This window comes from Macrobrachium rosenbergii, chromosome 46 (assembly GCF_040412425.1).
Source record: "Macrobrachium rosenbergii isolate ZJJX-2024 chromosome 46, ASM4041242v1, whole genome shotgun sequence".
NCBI classification, from domain to species: Eukaryota; Metazoa; Arthropoda; class Malacostraca; order Decapoda; family Palaemonidae; genus Macrobrachium; species Macrobrachium rosenbergii.
In genome coordinates, this window is record NC_089786.1 from 48,417,195 (window position 1) to 48,435,238 (window position 18,044).

Below are 18,044 nucleotides of genomic sequence, written 5' to 3' on the forward strand. Positions count from 1 at the left end.
CTGCAGCCAACGAGAGTCAACTAACCACCAGGTACACATCACTGCTTAGGTCAACAAGGGTACAATAAATCTTAACGGTGCCAACTTCCTTGTACGGAGTTCCCAGGGTCCTGCCACTTAGTAAGCTATTAAAAGTAAAAAACAAAGAAACATCCAGCTGAACAGAGCAACAAGAACACCTTCACAGAACACGACCCCAGAGCTATACTCCAATAATCTTTTTGTGGTCTTCTTCTTCTTCTTCTTCTTCTTCTTCTTCTTCTTCTTTTTCCATTCCTCAGTCAGGACTCCTGGGCAAAATCTGCGCCATTGCTCCAGGGGCAAAAACCTGTCCAAGTTAATCTGTTTAGGCGTCAGCTATCTTTCAGACTAAACTCGTTAAACTCGAAATGTGTTGGCTGGGCATTTTCTGTTTTTAAGACCATATATGTACTTGTCTCCCCATCTGGGTTGCTTTATTTTCTGTATGATTTTATTATGTGCGTAGATCTTTTTGGGGTTGTATAGATTTTTGTAATTTTTGCATGTAGGTATGTACTGTATGTGTTTATAATGAATTACGTAAAACACACAAAACACACACACACACAACACACATAACAAAAAAAATATTATATATATATAATATATATATATATATTATATATATATATACATAATATATATATATATATATACTGTATATGTGTATATAATTATACAGTATATAAATAATATACATACATACATACACAAATTAAAAAATTCTTTATAAAAACAAAAAGAACTACGCACAAAAGAAAATCATACAAAAAAATCAACTCAGTCATATATGCTAACATTTGATACCCTGAAGAAAATGCCAAGCCAACGTTTAGAGGAGTTTAGACTGAAAGATAACTGACACCTGAACTGGTTAAGTTGGGCGGAGTCCTGACTGAGGAATAGAAGAAGAAGAAGAAGAAGAAGAAGAAGAGACCACAAGAGAGTTTTTGGGGTGTAGCTCTATTCATGTTCTGTGTAAGTGTTTATGTTGCTGTGTTTAGCTGGATGCTTCTTTCTTTGTCTTTTATTTGCTTCATATCTTCTTCTTTGTGGCAAGCTTGTGGTATTTAGGATCTCTCTCTCTCTCTCTCTCTCTCTCTCTCTCTCTCTCTCTCTCTCTCTCTCTCTAATAATAATAATTTTAGGTCCCTCTCTCTAACTAATCTTCAGCCTCTCTCTCTCTCTCTCTCTCTCTCTCTCTCTCTCTCTCTCTCTCTCTCTCTCTCTCTCTCTGATAATCTTTAGCCCCATTTCTCTCCATCTTAGTAATCTTTAGCCTCTCTCTCTCTCTCTCTCTCTCTCTCTCTCTCTCTCTCTCTCTCTCTCTCATAATCTTTGGCCCCTTTCTCTCCATCTTAGTAATTATTTGCCTCTCTGTCTCCCTCTTCTTCTTCTTCTTCTTCTTCTTCTTCTTCTTCTTCTTCTTCTTCTTCTTCTTCTTCTTCTCTTCCTTTCCTTAGCAGTAGGACGCTTAGTTCATTAATGACAGTACCTGGTTCGAACTCCGTGCAAGGAAGTTGGCAATAACGTTAAGAAATCAGTATTCACATCTATGTTTTTAAGAGCATGATGTACTGTGGCCCTGAATACACTGATGATAAAATAAATAAGAGTCGGAATAGAGGCAAGAAATTGAAGTGTCCTGACTAGACTCTTATATTGGACAATGAATTAGAAGCGGCAAAACAGACTCCAACCTCAAAACAAAACAAAAACAATTACAACGAAAAGAACTTGCTTCTACCACCACATACTGATGATATGAGACATAGGCTATCGCCATCTGCTATAGAATTTAGGAGTTAATATAGCATTGAAGAACAATAAAACATATATAGATATATATATATATATATATATATATATATATATATATATATGTGTGTGTGTGTGTGTGTGTGTATGTATACATACTGGTATACATATATATATGTATGTATATAAATGTATGCCTGTATACATACAGATGTATGTATTATATATATACAAATACATACATATATGGGAAGGGGATGTATATAAGGGAGGGAAATATATATATATATATATATATATATATATACTGATATATATATATATATATATATATATATATATATATATATATATATATATATATATATATATATACAGTGTGTATAGCCTATATGCAGTATATGGTGTTTCATTGTTTTATTGTTCTTAAATACTACTGTACATTAACTCCTAGATAAGGAAAGGAGGAGGGAAGAGGGAAGGGGAGGGAAGGGTAGTAGCAAGGGGGGGAGGGAACAGTGAGGGAGAGGGGGAAAGGGAAGTGGGTGGATGTGGGAGGGGAGGGGAGGAAGGGGATGGAAGAGGGAAGGGAGGTGGATGGGAAGGGGGAGGGTGAAGGAAAAAAAGGAAGGGGGAAGGAAAGGGGGAGTACCAGAGTGAGGGGAAGGGAAGAGGTAAGGATGGGGGGAGGGGGAAGGGAAGGGTGAAGGAGAGGGGAAAGGGAAGGGGATGAAAGAGGGAAGGGAATGAAAGGGAAGGGAAGGGAAGGGGACGGAGGGGGAAAAGGGGTGGGATGGGAGGCGGAAGGGGAGGGGAATGGTAAGGGCATGGAAGAGGAAAAGAGAGGGAGAGGGGAGGAGGAAAGGGAGGGAGAGGGGAGGAAGAAAGGGAAGAAAGGCGGAAGGGGAGGCGGAGGGAGGAGAGGCGGAGGGAAGGGGAGGTGGAAGGGGAGGGAATGGGAGGGGAAGAGGGAGGAGGGGGAAGGAGGAGGGCGGGGAAGGGGAGGGAAGGGGGAAGGGGAGAGGAGGGTAGGTGGAAGTGGGATGGAAGAGGGAACGGGGGTGGAAGGGGAGGAATGGGAGGGGGAAGGAGAGGGGCGGGGAAGGGGAGGGGAGGGGGAAGAGGGAAATGAGGGGAACTGGAAGTGGGATGGAAGAGGGAAGGGGAGGGAGAAGAGAAGGAGAGGGGGTGGGAAGAGGGAAGGGGAGGGAAGAGAGAAAGAGAGGGGGGTGAGAAGAGGGAAGGGAGGGGAGGGGAGGGAAGGGGATGGAAGAGGAAAGGGGAGGGAGAGGACATATCATGTGCTCCACTGGGAAAAAACAAACAAACAAACACTTCAGTTTTAGTATTATTTACATATATATATATATACACCCATCCATAAATACATATATACATATAATTTATATATATACATATATATATATATATATATATATATATATATATATATATATATTATTTATATACATACATACGTATATTCTCTTATACATTAATCACTGGTCCCAATAGGAGGTGCGATATACTTATAAAATGATTCACCTTGACATATCTTGATAATCATTTAGATTAGAGGTACGGCATACGCTGCTGTATACACATGCTAGTGTATTTGACCTATGTTGCCAGTTAGTAACTAATTTTCTTTCCATATTTATATATATACCATATGCACGCAAACACGTATTAGCATATATATATATATATATATATATATATATATATATATATATATATATATATATATATATATATATATATATATATATATTATATATATGTTTGTATACGTGTTTGTGTGTGTGATATATCTCATCCATAAACGTACACCCCTTGCTTTGATTTCACCTTAGAGAAATAAAACTATAAAGCTTCTTCAAACAATACCATGAATATCTATTTATGTAGGTATTTATCATATATCACTAATTGTAAATACATGTGTACAATACATATAAACAGAGAAACCCCTCAAACATATAATCACCGCGCAGGTAAAATACAACGCAAGACTACACTTTTGTCAAGAGGCGTTGATTTAAATCCTGCTCGCGCACGCTGCTGCTGACGCCATAATCATTCAGTAACCAACAACCGTTAATTAGCGACTGGTTTTATTTTCATTCCTCCGCTGCTTTATAAGTTTTGTGCACTCGATTGGTGTTATTATCGTGATGAAGCTTATTGATATTTTAGATAGTCGTCAGGGGCAAGTTTTTTCGCAATGATGAACTGACATTAATGAAACTAAACTCTATCTAGGATTGCCAAACTTGGACAAGACTTGTCCCCCACTTTGACAAGATCCAAAACCGGTAACTGTAAAGAAGGCCGCACGAAGATATCCATTTAATAACATAATTTTTTGGCTAAACAGTAGAGAAAAGGGTGCGTATAAATTAGTCCAGGTGAGGTAATATGAGGAAATTACAGAGACCATAAGAAATCTGCCGTCTTTGTTTATGTATTTGCGTCAGTCCCCGAGTGACTGGTACTAAACATGGCCGAAGCTCCGCGGGACGCCATGTTTAGTACCAGCCCCTCCAGGAGGAGGAAATGAAAAATGTAGACAAAATACGGTGAAATTCTCAAGCCTCGGTAGATTTCTCACATTACCTCGCCCTTGCTGCATTATACACACCACTTTCTACATTGTTTAGCCGAAAAAGTATATTAAAAGTATATTCGTGCAGCCGTCTCTTTCACATTCACCCCACAACCTACTGCAAGAGCACAGATGACCAGGAAAGGTTGCCTTCCTTAGGCCTATTAGTAGCCGGAAAAACTCTGCTTGAGCAACTGAAAATGAAACACATTGTATGGCAAAGTGTCAGAGAAGTTTACTGGAAAAAAATAGTTGGGTAATATTCAGTTACCTATAATACCGAGGGGTAGAGACAGCGGAAGAAGTACAACGCATAGCAGGAGTAAGGTAAGTTTGGTGCCTTGCCACATACCGGTATCGCGTATTTTAAAATGCATATAAACTTTTTATTGATATATCTCATGCTTTCAAATAATATTTCTTTACCGTTCTAACGATTAATAATACATAAATCGCCGGTCAGCTGTACCGTGATGTCCACTCAGGCATTGGCAAAATCAATAGGCCTAGTTTTCCAACAGGTCTTAATCGTTCAGCAGTTGAGGCCTCTTACTGCATTAAACAGAAAATATATTTCTATTGTGATGAACGATGTTACCGTATTTTGCATACTAACGTTCAATCGTCTGAACCGTGATGTTCATCAGATAGTACAGTATAGGCCTAACAAATACTATACCGGAATACGTACAACGAAAAAAAAATTAGTATAACTCATTTTTAACACAGAGCATCTAGAATATGAACAACAAATACAAAAGTAAAAGGAATTTTCCACAAACATAGCAACATCCATTAAAAATTTGTACAGTATGTATATACTGTAGTCCCCGTAATATGACTTTCGGCTATGGGTGCCATTGCAAGCCCAACACCAAACTGTAAAAATAAAATGGTAAAAAAAAGTATTAGTACTACTATACATCAATAAATCTTTATGGAACACTCACCTATTAATGCACTAATGATTCGCGAGTCTTCCATGACTCTTGTTACCCCGTAGGTGGGTAGCGCCGTCACAGGGCACCTCTGCGCCTCGCAGGGTGCACTGTAGGCATTACTAAAGGTTCTTTGCAGCGTCCCTTCGGCCCTAGCTGCAACCCCCTTCAGTCATATAACTGTGTCTCCATTCATATTATTCTTCCATCTTGCTATCCACCTTCTCCTAATAATTGTTTCATTGTGCAACTGCTTTCAGGTTTTCCTCCTGTTACACCTTTCAAACCTTTTTACTGTCAATTTCCTTTCCAGCGCTGAATGACCTCATAAGTCCCAGTGGTTGGCCGTTTTTACCTAAATTCTATAATCCAATCCAGTTCAGCCATTGACATATTTCCCTCGCCACACTTTGTTAAGTGTCGTCAGCACTCAAGTAAAAGACTGATTCGTCAATGAAAAACACTTTACTTATTCAAACCCCATTATTTTTTAACATTAACTTGAGAAAGCTTTTACTTTTTCCGAGTTTCAGTTAAACCCATTTTACGTTCGTCGACACTTTCTTCAATCCCAGCCTTTGTTCAAACGTTTTTTTCCTTTCAACCTTATTGACAACAGTATTACAACAATCCTTGTATTATTACATCGTGCATTATTTAAAAAAACATATTCGAGACGTATTTGGATTGGAAAGTTTAAGTTTACATTTGATATTTATTCTATGCCATTTAAATCTTGTAAAAGGCAATCAGGATTTTCCTCCTTATGTTCCCTGGCAGTAAAGGTCAGATTTGCTTCAACCTCCCTCTTCGCGAGGTTAGGGGTCCTACGGGTTACCAGGACTCGACCCCTGCTCCCCCTCCCCTCCAACAGGTACTTCTTGACCTGTCTGTACTGTCCGGGGACTTCCCCCACCACCCATCATCTACCGGCACTTCATGCACCGTCCGGGGACTCCCCCCCTTGACCGGTCTGTACTGTCCGGTACTCCCCGCTCATCTACCGGGTGCTTCTTAACCGGTCTGTACTCCGGGACTCCCCACCCCATCTACCGGCACTTTTGCCCGGTCTGTACTGTCCGGGACTCCTCCCCCTTCTTCCGGCACTTCCTGGTCTGTATTGTCCGGGGATTCCCCAACCGGTCTGTACTGTCCGGTCTGCCCCCTCACTGTGCTTCTTAACCGGTCTGTACTCCTCCCCCTCATCTACCGGCACTCATCTGTACTGTCCGGGGACTCACCCCCTCTCCTCATCTACCGGTACTTCTTAACCGGTTGTATACTATCTGAGGCTTCACAGTCATGCCTGTCTATCGGCTAATGTCACCGGTCCTTAAACATCAATTGTAGCACTTAACACGCGCTATGCCATCACATGATTATAAAGCACTGACGCGTCGCACTGAATTATGGGAAATATTTCCAACCGACGGGTCTCAAGGGCAAAAAGAATCAAAATTTCAGAGAGTCCAGAAACTACTTTCACCTCTAATTATACACTGATCGTTTACCAGCCTTGACTCCCCCTATTGTACGGGACAGGATAGGACATAGTTGCCAGTTCGTCACTTTTTTTTTAAATTGGATTTTCGAACCATTCCGATACACGAATATAGAAATATAGAAATAGGTTCAAACAGGCAAAGGCTAATAGGGTCAAGGTCATCAATACACTCTATTTGGTCAATTATCCCCGCCCCTTTGTCCTCAAATTTCCCCTATAGCGTGGGGAGATATGGATCGGTTGTCAGTTAGTTTATTCCCGTTGATTTTTTTTTCTCCCATGGGTTTTCGAACCATTCCGATACACAAATATAGAAGTGGTTTAAACAGTCAAAGCCTGAAAGAGCCAGGTCATCCATGCAGGGTCGTCTTAACGCATGGGCACGTTGGGCAGCTGGGCATAAAATCCCCATCGTAATCTGTGCAAGTTGTGAATTGCTGTCAATGAATAGATCCTGCACTATGCTAAATTATAAAAGCGTAGGCTATAGGTGTGTTCCCTAGGGGATTAATGCCATCAGTACACCTATCTCAGAGCAATGTAGGCATTACTTAAGATTCTTTGCAGCGTCCCTTCGGCCCCTAGCTGCAACCCCTTTCATTCCTGTTACTGCACCTCCGTTCATATTATCATTCGTCCATAATTTCCCCAACCTTCTCCTAATAATGGTTTCATAGTACCACTGCGAGGTTTTCCTCCTATCATACCATTAAAACCCCTTTACTTTCAGTTTTCCTTTCAGCGCTGAATGACCTCACAGGTCACAGCGCTTGCCTTTGTCCTAAATTTTATATTCGAATCCTAAAAGCGTATATGTTAACGTCACTTCAACGCACTAGACAGGTAATAGCATGATATCGTTTAGAGAATGAATCTGAGTTATCTGAGATTCATTAGGAACGCTTGTATGGTAAGCACGTAGTAGTTATTCAAGATTATGAAATTATATTACAGTACTAATAACCAGTTATTGATAGTTTATGATATGTGAATGGACAAGCTGTTTGCACAAGGGACAATTGTAGAACGTAGGCCTAGACAGAGGTGAGACGGCCTTGCCTCACATTGTTGGGAGTCAGCAAGCGGTAGAGGGTTTGGATTCAGAATAAAAATTGAAGTATGATGTAAGGAAGGATTTGTTCATTATGGAAGCAGAATATTTAAATATTTAGGCCTTATATCATATTTTCATGTTTTTCAAGGCTCATGTTATATTGTTCAAGCATTTTGAAGATTAATCTTTCCTGTAGCGAGTTTTTTTTTAAGGTTTGGACACCTGATTTTGTTGGCAGTACCTTTACAATAAATATTTATTTAATTTTATCAACCATTTACATTTTTATTCCTGTGAGTGGTTATGTAGGTAGGACCCCCAATACACTGCTTTGCCCTTAAGCCTATAACGCTGTTAAGATGGCTTTGCATCCATGCACTCTGCTTGTACACTGATCATTTTCCTGCCTTTATCCCCCCCCCCCCCACCCCCTCCCTTCACCTGCTTTGTCCCAATAGCGTGGGAATATATGGCTCAGTTGTCATTTAGCCAATTTATTCCCGGTCGATTATTTTCCCCACGGATTTTCGAACCATTCCGATACACGAACATAGAATGTGGGATAGCATCGATCCCGGGCTCTGCCGAAAATTGATAGAATCGGCCCCAAAGCGTATCAATTTCTATTAAATTGTGTAAGAAGAGTGGTAGAGATCATACCAAGTATTAGTGCATCAATATGTGAGTGGTCCGTAAGAATTTCATTGTTCTTATACTAATAATTTTTCTTTCTACAGATTTGTTTATTTCACGGTTCGGCGTTAGTTTTGCAACTGAGCCGTAGGGCAAGGCCAAATTGCGGGTACTGTAGATATATAATAAAAAATTACTAGACATTTTACATATACGTAGTTAAGTCACTTTTTATAGAGCTTTTAGCATTCAAGGCTAAATAGATAAAGTATATCCTGACAGCCATTGAAATAAAGTAATTTAATTTCAGCTCTAACACTTATGTCGTAAATGTAATCGTTTTCCGTTGTTCCTGACTTATGCTCTTTAAAGCTAGTCCCATGCCTCAAACCTGATCTACGTAGGCCTATGTTTTAATCTTTAACCTGTAAACAACTCAACCAACCAGTAACCAAGTTTCTTGATATTATCAATCAATCATTCTTTAGTATGAATCTCACTTTCATCATATAAAATTTATACATATTAACTCAATTCTCTGTTAGCATTCAGCGACTAGCAGTGTCGTTCGCTTAAACCAGATCAGTCTCGCACATGCCAACACTTCCGACATAGATTTGTACATAATCATTTAAGTAGCATTTAATGATAATTACTTTCGGGATATCAGTTGAGGCTTTCAATTATTACCATTGCTCATTTCTGAATGAGAGAGTAAGTTAATGATACATAGGCCTACACAGGATATACTTATAATCATTACAGCCTACGTAACGTGTCCCTGCCACTTCGCTAAGGTGACAATCGACTGGTGTTTGGCAGCTTTTTAGTTTTCTGTAAAAGATAACTATTGTGCCGGCTTTGACTGTCCGTCCGCACTTTATTCTGTCCGCACTTTTACTGTCCACCCTCACATCTTAAAAACTACTGATGCTAGAGGGCTGCAAATTGGTATGTTGATCATCCACCCTCCAATCATCAAACACACCAAATTACAGCCCTCTAGCCTCAGTAGTCTTCATTTCATTTAAGGTTAAAGTTAGCCATAATCGTGCATCTGGTAACGATATAGGAAAGACCACCACTGGGCAGTGGTTAAAGTTTCATGGACCGCGGCTCATGTAGCATTATACTGAGACCACCGAAAGATAGATCTTTTTACGGTTAACCTTAATAATACGCTGTACAGAAAACTCGACTGCGTCGAAGACACTTCGTCGCATTATTTACTTGTTCAGACTGGCATGACAAAACCGAAGGTCACAGATGCTTATTCAGTGTTAGAATAAATGTTTTAATAGCCAATGAGACAGTCAGTGACAGACTGTTAGCAGAGCAACGGACTACAGAAGAGTTACAGATGTAGGCTAACAGTCTAACAGACAGTCTATAAGTCGACATGTTATCCCGCCAAAGCCATCCCGGGCGTTCGCTCACTCCCCCCTCCCACCCTCCTCGCCCCCTCCCTAGGGAGTAAATGGCCCTTAACGAGGTATTCTCTATTCTATTAACCACCATTTCATCCTGCGGTGGGCGATGTTCCTTGTGGCCGCCCTCCGCAAAAGGACTCCTCGGGGTTAATGCCTCTAATTTTCGACGGAGAAGGGAAAGAAGTTGAATGAAGCCTTATCATGGTTAGTGGCATCCCTAAGTCACGTAAGCTGCTGACTCTTTATCTTGTTTATTTATTTTGTCATTTTATAGTTTTCTGGATTTATTATTATTATTATTATTATTATTATTATTATTATTATTATTATTATTATTATTATATATTAAAGGCCCTTAGCGGAAAACGATCATAGAGCTGAAATTCCCATGCATGTGTTTATATGTATATATAAGTATATATATACATATATATGTATATCTTTATATGTATGTATGTATATGTATATCTATATGTATATGTATACATATATATACATAACATTTGTATTTTAGCAACAGAAAAGAAAGAAATGGAGAAAAGTCATTGATCATTATGCTGTATTTATGGAAGACGATGAATGAGGGAATAATGGTAATAAGAAAATAAGGGGTGATGAGATTAATGGGCAGTGGAAAAAAGGTATAATGAGAATAACTGTTAGTTGAAAACGGGGGTGATGAGAATAACAGGGAATGATACGTGAGTGATGATGAGAATAACAGGGAATGATACGTGAGTGATGATGAGAATAACAGGGAATGACATGTGAGGGGTGATGAGAATAACAGGGAATGACACGTGAGGGGTGATGAGAATAACAGGGAATGACACGTGAGGGGTGATGAGAATAACAGGGAATGACACGTGAGGGGTGATGAGAATAACAGGGAATGACTCGTGAGGGGTGATGAGAATAACAGGAATGACATGTGAGGGGTGATGAGAATAACAGGGAATAACTCGTGAGGGGTGATGAGAATAACAGGGAATAACACGTGAGAGGTGATGAGAATAACAGGGAATGACACGTGAGGGGTGATGAGAATAACAGGGAATAACTCGTGAGGGGTGATGAGAATAACAGGGAATGACACGTGAGGGGTGATGAGAATAACAGGGAATGACACGTGAGGGGTGATGAGAATAACAGGGAATGACACGTGAGGGGTGATGAGAATAACAGGGAATGATACGTGAGGAGTGATCAGAATAACAGGGAATGACACGTGAGGGGTGATGAGAATAACAGGGAATGACACGTGAGTAATGATGAGAATAACAGGGAATGATTCATGTGGAATGATGAGAATAACAGGTAATGATACGTGAGGGGTGATGAGAATAATAGGGAATGATACATTAAGGTGATGAGAATAATAGGGAGTGATACATTCAGGTGATGATAATAATAGGGAATGATACATGAGGTGTGATGAGAATAACAGGAAACGATACATGATGGGTGATGAGAATAATAGGGAATGATATATGAGGGTGATGAGAATAATAGGAATGATACATGAGGGGTGATGAGAATAACAGGGAATGATACATGAGGGGTAATGAGAATGATAGGGAATGATACATGAGGGGTGATGAGAATAATAGGGAATGATATATGAGGGTGATGAGAAAAATAGGGAATGATACATGAGGGTTGATGAGAACAACAGGGAATGATACATTAAGGGTGATGATAATAACAGAGAATTGCGCAAGAGGGGTGATGAGAATAACAGGGAATGATACATTAAGGTGATGAGAATAATAGGGAGTGATACATTCAGGTGATGAGAATAATAGGTAATGATACATGAAGGGTGATGAGAATAACAGAAAACGATACATGAGGGGTGATGAGAATAACAGGGAATGATACATGAGGGGTGATGAGAATAACAGGGAATGGTGCGTGAGGGGTGATAAGAATAACAGAGAATGATAGGTTGGAGTGATGAGAATGATAGGGAATGATACACGAGGTGATGAGAACAGGAATAATACCTGAGGTTGATGAGAATAACAGAGAATGATACAAGTGGGGTGATGAGAGTAACAGGGAATGATACATGAGGGGTGATGAGAATAATAGGCAATGGGAAACTAGAGTTGATGAAAATGTCAGTGAATGGAAAACGAAGCATGACGAGAATGATGGCGAATGTAAAATGAGGGTAATGAGAATAATGCGGAATTTGTTTTTTGTGTTCATCAGAAAAATATACATGAAAAGAATTATTTGCTCTTCAATTTTATGATCAAAAATATATGTTCATCTCCCTGTGTGCATTGGAATTTTTATCCATATTTTTATTTTTCTGTAAAAGGAAATTATTGTGCCGGCTTTATTCTGTCCGCACTTTTTCTGTCTGCACTTTTTCTGTCCGCATTTTTCTGTCTGCACTTTTTTCTGTCCACACTTTTTTCTGTCTGCACTTTATTCTGTCTGCACTTTTTCTGTCTGCACTTTTTCTGTCTGCACTTTTTTCTGTCTGCACTTTTTCTGTCCGAATTTTTCTGTCTGCACTTTTTTCTGTCTGCACTTTATTCTGTCTGCACTTTATTGTGTCTGCACTTTTTCTGTCTGTGCTTTATTCTGCCCACACTTTTTTCTGTCCGCGCTTTTTCTGTCCGTACTTGTTTCTGTCCGCACTTTATTGGGTACGCCCTTTTTTCTGTTCGTACCTTTTTCTGTCCGCACTTTTTCTGTCCGCACTTTATTCTGTCTGCACTTTTTATGTCCGCACTTTTTTCTGTCTGCATTTTATTGTCCGCACTTTTTCTGTCCACACTTTTCTGTCCGCACTTTTTTCTGTCCGCTCTTTTTCTGTCTGCACTTTATTCTGTCCGCACTTTTTCTGTCCGCCCTCAGATCTTAAAAACTACTAAGGCTAGAGGGCTGCAAATTGTTATGTTGATCATCGACCCTCCAATCATCAAACATACCAAATTGCTGCCCTCTAGCTTCTCAAATTTAGCCATAATCGTGCTTCTGGCAACGATATAGGATAGGCCACCACCGGGCCGTGGTTAAAGTTTCATGGGCCGCAGCTGATACAGCATTATACCGAGACCACCGAAAGATGAATCTGTTTTCGGTGGCCTTGATTATACGCTGTAGCGGCTGTACAGAAAACTCGATTGCGCCGAAGGAACTTCGACGCATTATTACATGATATTTATTTCTGTGAGTAACTTCCATTGCCCACCATTACCGTAATTTGAAAATAGTGATGAGTATTACTATTTTATTCTGTGGAATGTTTGTCAGTGAGTAGATATTTTATTTTCTGTTTTTGTTTGTTCATTATTAATGTGTAAATTATTATTAATAACTAATAAATATTGTAGATTTGCTGAAGCAGTTATAATTACTCCATTTGTTTAACTGAAATGATATTTACTAACTGGACAATTCAAACCAGTTAAATAATTTTATTATTTACCACTGAAATGATAAGCACCTGGGTATTTTCCTGCCCTCATCATGGTACTTTAGTGCCATCAATTTCGAAGCTCATTTTGGTAGATACTAAAATCATTCTATATCAAATAACAATTATACTTGGCGAGCAGATGTTATAATAAAAATAATAACAATAACTTGACTCCTTCCCTCATCATGACTGTTGTCCTTGTGATTTCGAAATTAATTTTGGGAAATACTTAAATTAGTTTAGGTCGAATATCAGTTATATTAGGCGAGCAATTATCATGGCAATAATAATTACCATAAATTTACTCCTTCCCTCATCATGGTACTTTGGGGTCACCAATTTTGGAGTTCATTTTGGAAAGTACTTAAACAATTAATTGTAGATCAAATAACAATTACACTTGGTGAGCAGTTATAATAATAATAATAAGAAGAAGAAGAAATATACTCCTTTCTTCATCATGGTATTTTTGTGCCACCAATTTTGAAGTTCACTTTGGAAAATATTTAATAATTATTGTACATCAAATAACTATTACACTTGGTGAGCTGTTATAATAATAATAATAATAATAATAATAATAATAATAATAATAATAATCCTTCCCTCTTCATGGTACTTTTGTGACACCAATTTCGAAGTTCATTCTGGAAAACGCTTTAATTATTCTATATCAGACATCAATCATACCTGGCGAGCAATTATCATGATGATAATATTAATAATAACAATAAATTCACCCTGCAATACTTTTACCCAACAGCTTTTGTGCACCTAATTGATATATCGGAATTTGGAGCATTTGATAAACAAGCCCTTCCGCTGACGCCAGCTGATGAGGAGGAGGAGGAGGAAGAGGTCCAATAGGAGCGAAATTGTGCAGAGGCCTTTAGCTATAAACTTCCTATCTCGACGTGTAGTCAATAGACCGTCATGTTCGACGGTCGAACGGACTGTCATTAACATTTAAGGAGATATCTCCGTTCGTTCGCCTGGGACGGTCTTACCTTTGCAAAGCCTCACCTCGTTCATTCCCCGTGAATCTTTCGTTTGTTTATTCCCGACGGATCTGTCGTTTATTCCCGACGGATCTGTCGTTTATTCTCGACGGATCTGTCGTATATTCCCGACGGATCTGCCGTATATTCCCGACGGATCTGTGGTTTATTCCCGACGGATCTGTCATTTATTCCCGACGGATCGGTCGTTTATTCAAGTCGAATCTGTCGTTTATTCCCGACGGATCTGTCGTTTATTCCCGACGGATCTATCGTTTATTCCCGACGGATCGGTCGTTTATTCCCGACGGATCGGTCGTTTATTCAAGTCGAATCTGTCGTTTATTCCCGACGGATCTATCGTTTATTCCCGATGGATCTGTCGTTTATTCCCGACGGATCGGTCGTTTATTCAAGTCGAATTTGTCGTTTATTCCCGACGGATCTGTCGTTTATTCCCGATGGATCTGTCGTATATTCTCGACGGATCTGTCGTTTATTCCCGTCGAATCTGTCGTTTATTCCCGACGGATCTGTCGTTTATTCCCGACGGATCTATCGTTTATTCCCGACGGATCTGTCGTATATTCCCGACGGATCTGTCGTTTATTCCCGGCGGATCTGTCGTTTATTTCCGACAAATCTATCGTATACTCCCGACGAGTCTATCTTTTCTCTTCGACGAATTATCTTTTATTCCCGACGAATTTATCGTTTATTCCCGATGAATCCATCGCTTATTCCCGACGAATTGTCTTTTATTCCCGACGAATTATTTCTTATTCCCGACGAATTGTATTTTATTCCCGACGTATTGTCTTTTATTAACGACGAATCTTGTATTCCCGACGAATCTATCTTTTATTCCCGACGAATCTATCTTTTATTCCCGACGAATCTATCTTTTATTCCCGACGAATCTATCTTTTGTTCCCGACTCCTTTTGTTCCCGACGACGAATTCCCGACGAATCTATCTTTTATTCCTTTTATTCCATTCCCGACGAATCTATCTTTTATTCCCGACGAATCTATCTTTTTGTTCCCGATATCCCGACGAATCTATCTTTATTCCCGACGAATCTATCTTTTTCCTGATATCTATCTTTTTATTCCCGACGAATATATCTTTTATTCCTATCTTTTTTCCCGACGAATCTATCTTTTATTCCCGACGAATCTATCTTTTATTCCCGACGAATCTATCTTTTATTCCCGAATCTATCTTTTATCTCCCGACGAATCTATCTTTTGTTCCCCGACGATTCTATCTTTATTCCCCACGAATCTATCTTTTACGAATCTATCTTTTATTCCCGACGAATCTATCTTTTACTCCCCGACGAATCTATCTTTTATTCTATCTTTTATTCCCGACGAATCTATCTTTTATTTATTCCTCGACGAATCTCTTTTCCCCGATCTTTTATTTTTACTCCCCGACGAATCTATCTTTTATCTCCCGACGAATCTATCTTTTATTTTTTTCCCGACGAATCTATCTTTTATCTCCCGACGAATCTATCTTTTATTCCCCCCGACGAATCTATCTTTTATTCCCCGACGAATCCTATCTTTTACTCCCGACGAATCTATCTTTTATTCCTATCTTTTGTTCCCGACGAATCTATCTTTTACTCCCGACGAATCTATCTTTTACTCCCCGATCTTTTGTCCCGACGAATTTATTTTTACTCCTGACCCGACGAATCTATCTTTTATTCCCGACGAATCTATCTTTTATTCTATCTTTTATTCCCGACGAATCTATCTTTATCCCCGACGAATCTTTTATTCCCGACATCTTTTATTCCCGACGAATCTATCTTTTATTCCCGATCTTTTGAATCTATCTTTTATTCCCGACGAATCTATCTTTTATCTTCTATCTTTTACTCCGAATCTATCTTTTATTCCCGATCTTCTTTTATTCCCGACGAATCTATCTTTTGTTCCCGACGAATCTATCTTTTACTCCCGACGAATCTATCTTTTGTTCCCGACGAATCTATCTTTTGTTCCCGACGAATCTATCTTTTATTCCCGACGAATCTATCTTTTACTCCCGACGAATCTATCTTTTATTCCCGACGAATCTATCTTTTATTCCCGACGAATCTATCTTTTATTCCCGACGAATCTATCTTTTATTCCCGACGAATCTATCTTTTATTCCCGACGAATCTATCTTTTATTCCCGACGAATCTATCTTTTATTCCCCCGACGACGACGAATCTATCTTTTATCTATCTTTTGTTCCCGACGAATCTATCTTTTACTCCCGACGAATCTATCTTTTGTTCCCGACAGATCTATCTTTTACTCCCGAATCTATCTTTTATTCCCGACGAATCTATCTTTTATTCCCGACGATCTTTTTTCCGACGAATATCTTTTATTCCCGACGAATCTATCTTTTTTCCCGACGAATCTATCTTTTTCCCCGATAATCTTTTTATTCCCGACGAATCTATCTTTTATTCCCGACGAATCTATCTTTTATCTTTTATTCCTTTTGTTCCCGACGAATCTATCTTTTATTCCCCGACGAATCTATCTTTTATTCCCGACGAATCTATTTTTATTCTATCTTTTGTTCCCGACGAATCTATCTTTTACTCCCGACGAATCTATCTTTTACTCCCGACGAATCTATCTTTTATTCCCGACGATTCTTTTACCCCGACGAATCTTTTATCTTTTACTTTTTCCGACGAATCTATCTTTTATTCCCGACGAATCTATCTTTTGTTCCCGACGAATCTATCTTTTATTCCCGACGAATCTATCTTTTGTTCCCGACGAATCTATCTTTTACTCCCGACGAATCTATCTTTTATTCCCGACGAATCTATCTTTTGTTCCCGACGAATCTATCTTTTGTTCCCGACGAATCTATCTTTTACGAATCTATCTTTTATTCCCGACGAATCTATCTTTTGTTCCCGTTCCCGACGAATCTATCTTTTTTTACTTCCCGACGAATCGACGAATCTATCTTTTATTCCCGACGAATCTATCCCGACGAATCTATCTTTTACCCCGACGAATCTATCTTTTGTTCCGACGAATCTATCTTTTATTCTACTCCGACGAATCTATCTTTTTGTTCCCGACGAATCTATCTTTTACTCCCGACGAATCTATCTTTTATTCCCGACGAATCTATCTTTTGTTCCCGACGAATCTATCTTTTATTCCCGACGAATCTATCTTTTGTTCCCGACGAATCTATCTTTTGTTCCCGACGAATTTTGTTCCCGACGAATCTATCTTTTATTCCCGACTATCTTTTATTCCCGAATCTATCTTTATTCTCGAGGAATTTACCTTTTGCACTCCCTTTTGTTGAGGCCTTATCTTTTACTCCCGACGTCAGGCCATAAAACAATATTTATTATTCTCTTAACAGTCTCTTCCTGTTGTTTATTATCTTCTACGTTATTTCTTTAGTTTTTTCATCTTATTTACATTTTTAGCTTTCTATAAAAGGAAACTATTGTGCCGGCTTTGTCTGTCTGTCCGTACTTTTTTCTGCCCGCACTTTTTCTGTCCAGGCATTATTCTGTCCGCCCTCAGATCTTAAAAACTACGGAGGCTAGAGGGCTGCAAATTGGTATGTTGATCATCCACCCTCCAATCATCAAACATACCAAGTTGC

At 39.2% G+C, this 18,044-nt stretch overlaps 1 protein-coding gene across 1 annotated transcript in view; it reads left to right on the plus strand.

Moving 5' to 3' along the window:
• The first annotated feature begins 3,864 nt into the window (after positions 1 to 3,864).
• Positions 3,865 to 18,044, plus strand: part of Fbw5 (F-box and WD repeat domain containing 5) — a 136,319-nt gene continuing 122,139 nt past the window's right edge. Inside the window, exon 1 of the mRNA XM_067089688.1 lies at positions 3,865 to 4,714. The gene's annotated coding sequence lies outside the window, so the exon portion shown is untranslated. The remainder of the gene's footprint in view (positions 4,715 to 18,044) is intronic.